Source organism: Chrysochloris asiatica, unplaced genomic scaffold, assembly GCF_000296735.1.
Source record: "Chrysochloris asiatica unplaced genomic scaffold, ChrAsi1.0 scaffold00002, whole genome shotgun sequence".
NCBI classification, from domain to species: Eukaryota; Metazoa; Chordata; class Mammalia; order Afrosoricida; family Chrysochloridae; genus Chrysochloris; species Chrysochloris asiatica.
Window position 1 is genome coordinate 54,656,920 of NW_006408520.1, and position 6,544 is coordinate 54,663,463.

The 6,544-nt window shown below is 35.1% G+C and overlaps 1 pseudogene; it reads left to right on the top strand.

Annotated features, from left to right (window-relative positions):
• Positions 1 to 1,536: 1,536 nt before the first annotated feature.
• Positions 1,537 to 4,304, top strand: LOC102818419 (annotated as a pseudogene).
• Positions 4,305 to 6,544: the final 2,240 nt, after the last annotated feature.

The following is a 6,544-nucleotide window of genomic DNA, read 5'->3' on the forward strand; positions in this document are numbered from 1 at the left end:
AAGTGAAATGAAGACATTGACAATGACCATCTTTTATTCACTTATCATGATGTTATTTATTGATCCAATTGAGAGGATTTTTGTTTTCTTTTCATTGAGCTACAATCTACGCTGAAAGCTTTGCTTTTTGATATTCATCAGTAAGTATTTTAAGTCATTTTTGCTTCCAACAAGCAAGGCTGTATCATCTCCATGTTAATATTTTAATGAGCCTTTCTCCAATTTTCATGAGTATTCCTCCAATACTCATTCTCCATTCTTCTTCATATAATACAGCTTTTCAAAATATTTCCTCAACATACAGATTGAATAAGTATTGTTAAAGAATGAAACCTGGCACACACCTTTCCTGATTTTAAATCATTCAATATCCCATTGTTATATTCAAACAGTTGCCTCTGATCTGTTCCAGGATCCTCATAAGCAGAGTTTCAGATATTGAATTATCCATTATTCACCATGTTATCTATAGCTTGTCATATTCCATGTAGTCAAAAGCCATTGCATAATCCATAAGCCACAAATTAAAATATTTCTTATATTTGCTTTCAAGTAGACACATCTGACTTCAGAAATGATACCCCTTATACCATGTCGTTGTCTTGAATTTTTAGCAGTTCCCTATCAATGTATTGTTGCCGCTATTTTTAAATTATAATTAGAAAAATTTTACTTGCATTTGATATTAGTGATATTATTTGAATATTTCCATATTCTCTTGGGTCACCTCTCTTTGGTAAGGACATAAATATGAACTGCTTCTGATCAATAGTTCAGGTAACTGTCTTCCAAATTTTTTTACATAGATAAGTGTTACCAGAGCTGGATCAGTTTGTTGGAAGATTTCAATTGTATTCCATTAACTTCTGGAATCTTGTTTTTCTCCAATGCCTTCAGTGCAGCTTGGATTTCATTTCATTACCCTTGGTTCTTGATCATATGCTACATCTTGAAATATTTAAACATCAATCATTACTTTTTGGTACAGTGACTGTATTTCTTGCATCTTCTTCTGGTGCTTTCTGTATCATTCAATTTTTGCCCATAGAATCCTTCAATATTTCAAATCAAAGCTTGAAATTTTTTCTTCAGTTCTTCTAACTTGAGAAATATTGAGTGTGGTCTTCCGTTTTGGTTTTCTAGCTACAGGTTTTTGCACATTTTATTTTAATACTTTGCTTTGTCTTCTCTAGTTGCCTTTTGAAATTTTTTGTTCAGCTAACTTATTTCTCCATTTCTTCCATGAGCATCACATGACTGAACATCAAGTTTTATAGTTTCTTTTGACATCCATTTTGATCTTTTTCTTTCTTGTTTTTTTAATGGTCTTTTCCTTTCCTTCTATATGATGTTCTTGGTTCCATCCCACAAGTTTTTTTTAAATCTTCAGTCATTAATGTTTAATGCATCAAATATTCTCCTGAGATGCTCTCTAAATTCAGGTAGAATATGTCCAAGGTAATATTTAGATTCTCGTATGTTGTTTTAATTTTCTTTAACTTCCATACGAGTAAAGGTCTGTTCCATAGTTGCCCCATGACTTGTTTAGCAGATGATATTCAGCTTTTCCACAATTGCTTCCCTAAATGCAGTCAATTTAATTCCTGTGTATTGCATTTTGTAAGTTCTAGGTTAATGTGCTGGACTGCAAGGTCAGTTTGAACCACAAGGTCAGCAGTTCAAGCTCACCAATTGCTCCTCACAACCCCTGTACAGGGTCACTATGTGTCAAGACCAAATTGACAGCACTCCACAAAACACCAACAACAATCTGTATTCTAGTAGTCCTTGTGTGGTGCTGTGGACCAATGTACTGGACCGTAAGATTGGTTTGAGCCATAAGGTCAGTGGTTCAAGTTCACCAGTCACTTCTCAGAAACCCTATACAGGGTTCACTATAAGTCGGAACTGACTCAAAGGCACATAGCAACAACAACATAAATGTGTATTGTAGCCTTTTATGTTGTTTACCAAAGGAATTTGCAATGAATAGATCATTGGGATTGCAAAATTCTATCATAAGATATACAGCATTATTTTTATTGCCAGGGTCATATTTTTCATTTATTGCTCCTTCCTTTTTGTGACCAACCTTCACATTTCAATCACCAGTAATTATCATTACATCTTAAGCACACTTTTTATTTTTTTAGACTGAAGAGGTTGGTAGAACTGTTCAACTTCATCATCACTGACTTTAGCATTTGGTGCATAAATGTGAATAACTGTTATATTATTTGCTCTTCCTTTTAAGCATGTGGATATTATCCTATCACATACAGCAGTATACCTTAAGACAGATAATAAAATGTTTTTGTTTTTGTTTTTTCACTCTAAAAATGGTGCCATTTATGCATAATATTTTGTTGCGGGCATAATAAACCATATGATTGACTCTTTCAGAATGGCCAATACCTGTCCATTTCAACTCAGTAACGCCTAGGCTATTGCTCTTAATGAGTCCCATTTTATTTTTTGACAACTTTTCCTAGATTCACGTTTTGGACATTTAATGTTCCAATTATTAATAGGTGTTTGCAACTGTTTCTCCTCATCTTGAGTTGTGTCCCATTAGCAAAGGAAGATCTCAAAAGTTTTACTATATTTCAATGATCAGGTTTATCTCTACTTTGGGTTAGTAGCTCTTCTGAAATCATATTTTGAGTTTCTTCCAATTTGACAGGTCTATCTTCCAGAACTATTTCTGACAATGTTCCATTGCTATTCCTAAGATTTTCAGTGGCTAAGCCTTCAGAAATAGTAAGTCTCTCCTTCTTCCTTGACTTAGTTTGGAATCTCAACTGAAACTTATCTACTATTTGTGACCCTGCTGGTATTTAAAATGCTAATGACATAACTTATAGCATCACAGCCACATGCAAGCTATTGCAGTATGACAAACTGACAAACAAATAGTGGTCTGTTATACATATTATTTTGTAATATAGAATTATTACCTCACCAGGTGGAATAGCCAGGAATCAATTTTACTATAATTGTTGGAAGAGTCATTGGAGAAGCTCGCAATCATTATACACAAAAGGACAAGAGTAAGCTAGGCAACAGGCCATCAATTGCTCATATGTAAGTTCAGGCTGAAGAGGAATAAAATTAAAACAAGTCCATGAGAGCCAAATGTGACCTTGAATATATAAACCTGAATTTAGAGACCATCTTAAGAAATATTTGATGTGTCATACATTAATGACCAAAGGCTATAAGAGTTGTGGAATGACATCAAAAACATCATAAAGGAAGAAAGCAGTCATTAAAAATACAGGAAATAAAATAAAGACCAAAATTGTTTACAGAAAAGATTCTGAAACTTGTTGTTGAACATAGACAAAATAAAATTAATAGATGAAATGAGACAGAAAAATAGATGAACAAAAATTTTCAAAGAACAACTCTAGACTACAAAGTTGGATATTATAAAGAAATGTGCAGATACCTGGAATTATAAACTTCAAAAAGAAGAGCACACTCTGGATTTCTCAAGTTGCAAAAAAGTGAAGAACAAATTCATTGCAGTATTACAAGATTCTATTGATAAAATACTGAGTAATGTAAAAAGCAACTAAAGAAGATCAAAGGAATACAAAACCTCTGTACTAAAAGGAAATTGTCAGGGTTCAAACATTTCAAGAAGTAACATGTGATCAAGAACTAGTGATACTGAAGAAAGAAGTTCAAGTTGCATTAAAAGAATTATTGAGAGTATTTCAGCATGGCACAGGCCAGAGTGATGATTCTGACATTTGGGATGATACAGCATTGGTAAAAGCCTATGATAAAGCTGTGGCTTTATTTAAGCATGCTCTGAAGAATGGTGACATTTGTGAAGCTTCAGGCAAGTCAGAAGATACACCTAAAATAAAACCTCCTAAGAAGAAAAAGAGTCAAAAAAGAATAGCACAAATCCATTGAAACAGTGGAAAGTCAGTGATTAAATGTTCTTTCATTTGGTTAGAAGATGGCTGCATCTACCCAGTGACCATTGTGTCACTTGATTTTAAGAGAGAAACCTTTGTTGTAGTTTACACTGGATACGGAAATAGAAAGGAACAAGATCTGTGTGATTTACTTTTACCAGCCTTTGAAGCAGTTAATAATATAGAGCAGAATACTCAGGAGAATGCTCAAGAGAATGAAAATGAAAGTCAAATTTCATCAGATGAAAGTGAGAACTGCTCCAGGTGTCTTGTGATAAACCAAATAACATCAAGTCTAAAGCTACTCCACGGGACTCTTTTCTACCTCCACCACCTCCAGTGCCTGGAAAGATAATCAAAGAATCTGCATGATGTGAAGAAGAACCTGCCATCAGGCTTGGAGAAAGACTCATCAACAACCTGTGATGTGCAGTTGATACAATCCTGCTTGCTAAAAGTGAAAAGGACTTAAAATACTTACTGATGAAGATCAGAGACCACAGCCTTTGGTATGACTTGCACCTCAATGTAAAGAATACAAAATTCCTCACCATTTTAACCAGTAATAACACCATGATAAATGAAGAAAAGTTTGCAGTTGTCAAAAACTTTTTTTAAAGTTTTTATTGTGAATTGAGGGATAGTTTACATGTAGGAACATCAGCTTTACTCTCATCCTATCGTATTTAGTTTCATTGCAGTGATTATAATCCCCTTCATGCATCATTCAACAGTATTTACTTCTGTTCCCTCTGTTTTGTTTTGATGTACACCAAAACACTCAGGAATATACAATTATTCAAACAACCAAAGGGCATACACTACAGGCCTGGTCCCGGGCCGCCAACGCAAAACTCCTCTCCCTCCATGAGTCTAGATTCTTGAGCTGCTTCATCTTTCCATATCATCATCTCTGCCCCCATCTCTGGTGGTAGCTGCTTCTCTGAGTAGGGCCAGCACACTCTGTTCCCTCTCTTCTCCCTTTATGATCCCAGGGTCCTCTACTCTTGGACTGCAAGATCAACCATTCTCCTCTTTTTGTTATAAATGTCTACCTTTACATATGCCAAAGTTGCAATCAGTCTATGACTTCATTTTGCTTGGATCCACTATCAGCATTCATGGAAGCAGCAGTCAAGAAATTAAATGACCTATTGCATTAGTAAATCAGCTGCCCAGCCTCTTTAAAGTGTTCAAGAGCAAAGATGTCAGTTTGAGGACTAAGATACAACAGACTGATGCAGCACAGGAAGCACACATCTATGGCAAGAAATCTGGAATACAGCTACATAGTCAACAGATTGCAAGAGGTCAATATGCTCACACATTCCAAAGAGAGGTGAGAGTAGAATGCAGAAATCATTGAACAACATTAATGTTGCATATTGCCAATAAAATTCTGCTAACGATAATTCAAAAATGGCTATTACATCAGTACATTACAGTGAATCCATCAGATATTGAAGCCAGACTCAAAAGAGGACATGAAACTAGGGATTGTATTGCTTATGTCAGATGGATATTTGCTGATAGAAGAGAATGCCAGAAAGAAGTTTACTTATGCTTTATTGACTATGCAAAGGCTTTTGGCTGGATGGATCATTACAAACTGTGAATAACATTGAGAAGAATGGTTATTCCAGAAAATGTCATTGTACTCATGAGGGACCTATACATAAGACAATGAGGCAGTCATTATAGCAAAACAGTGGGATACTGAATGGGTTAAAATTAGCATTAGTGTGCACCAGGGTTGCATCCTTTCACCATACATATTTAACCTGTGTGATGAACAAGTAATCTGAGAAGCTGAATTATGTGAACAAGATCATAACATCAGGATTGAAGGGAGACTTTTTAAGAATCTGAGATACGGAGATGATAAAACCTTGCCTGATAACAGCCTTCAGTATGGATTATACCTCAATGCAAAGAAAACAAAAACTCTCACAACTGAGCTAATAAATAACATCAGAAAAACAGGGAAATGATTGAAGTTGCCAAAGACTTCATTTTGTTTGGGTCTACAACCAACAGTAATGGAAGCAACAGTCAGCAAAGCAAATCACATATTGTACTAGGCATATTTGCTGTAAAACACCTCTTTAAAGTATTACAGGGCAAATAAATATGTTTGGGGATTAAGTTGCAGCTGACCCAGCCATGGTATTTTCAATCACCTCATAAGCATGTGAAAGTTATGCAATGAATAAAGAAGGTCAAAGGAGAATTGATGCATTTGAACTAGTTTGTTGGAAAAGAATATTACAAGTACCATGGACTGCTAGAAGAACATATAAATCTATGTTAGAAGTAGTACAGCCAGAATGCTCCTTAGAAGCTTGGGTGTCGTGATTTTGTCCCTCAGACTCTGTACATCTCATCGTGAGAGACCAGTCCCTAGAGAAGGACATCATGTTTGATAAATGGAAGATCTACAAATAAGAAGGCAATACCCATAAAGATGGACTAACATAGTGGCAGGAACAATGGGCTTAAATGTAACAAATATGACATTTGTATAAAACTTGATAATGTTTCATAATGATGTGCATAGGGTCACTTATGAGTTGAAATTGACTGGATGGCATCTAACAAAAATAACAACAGAA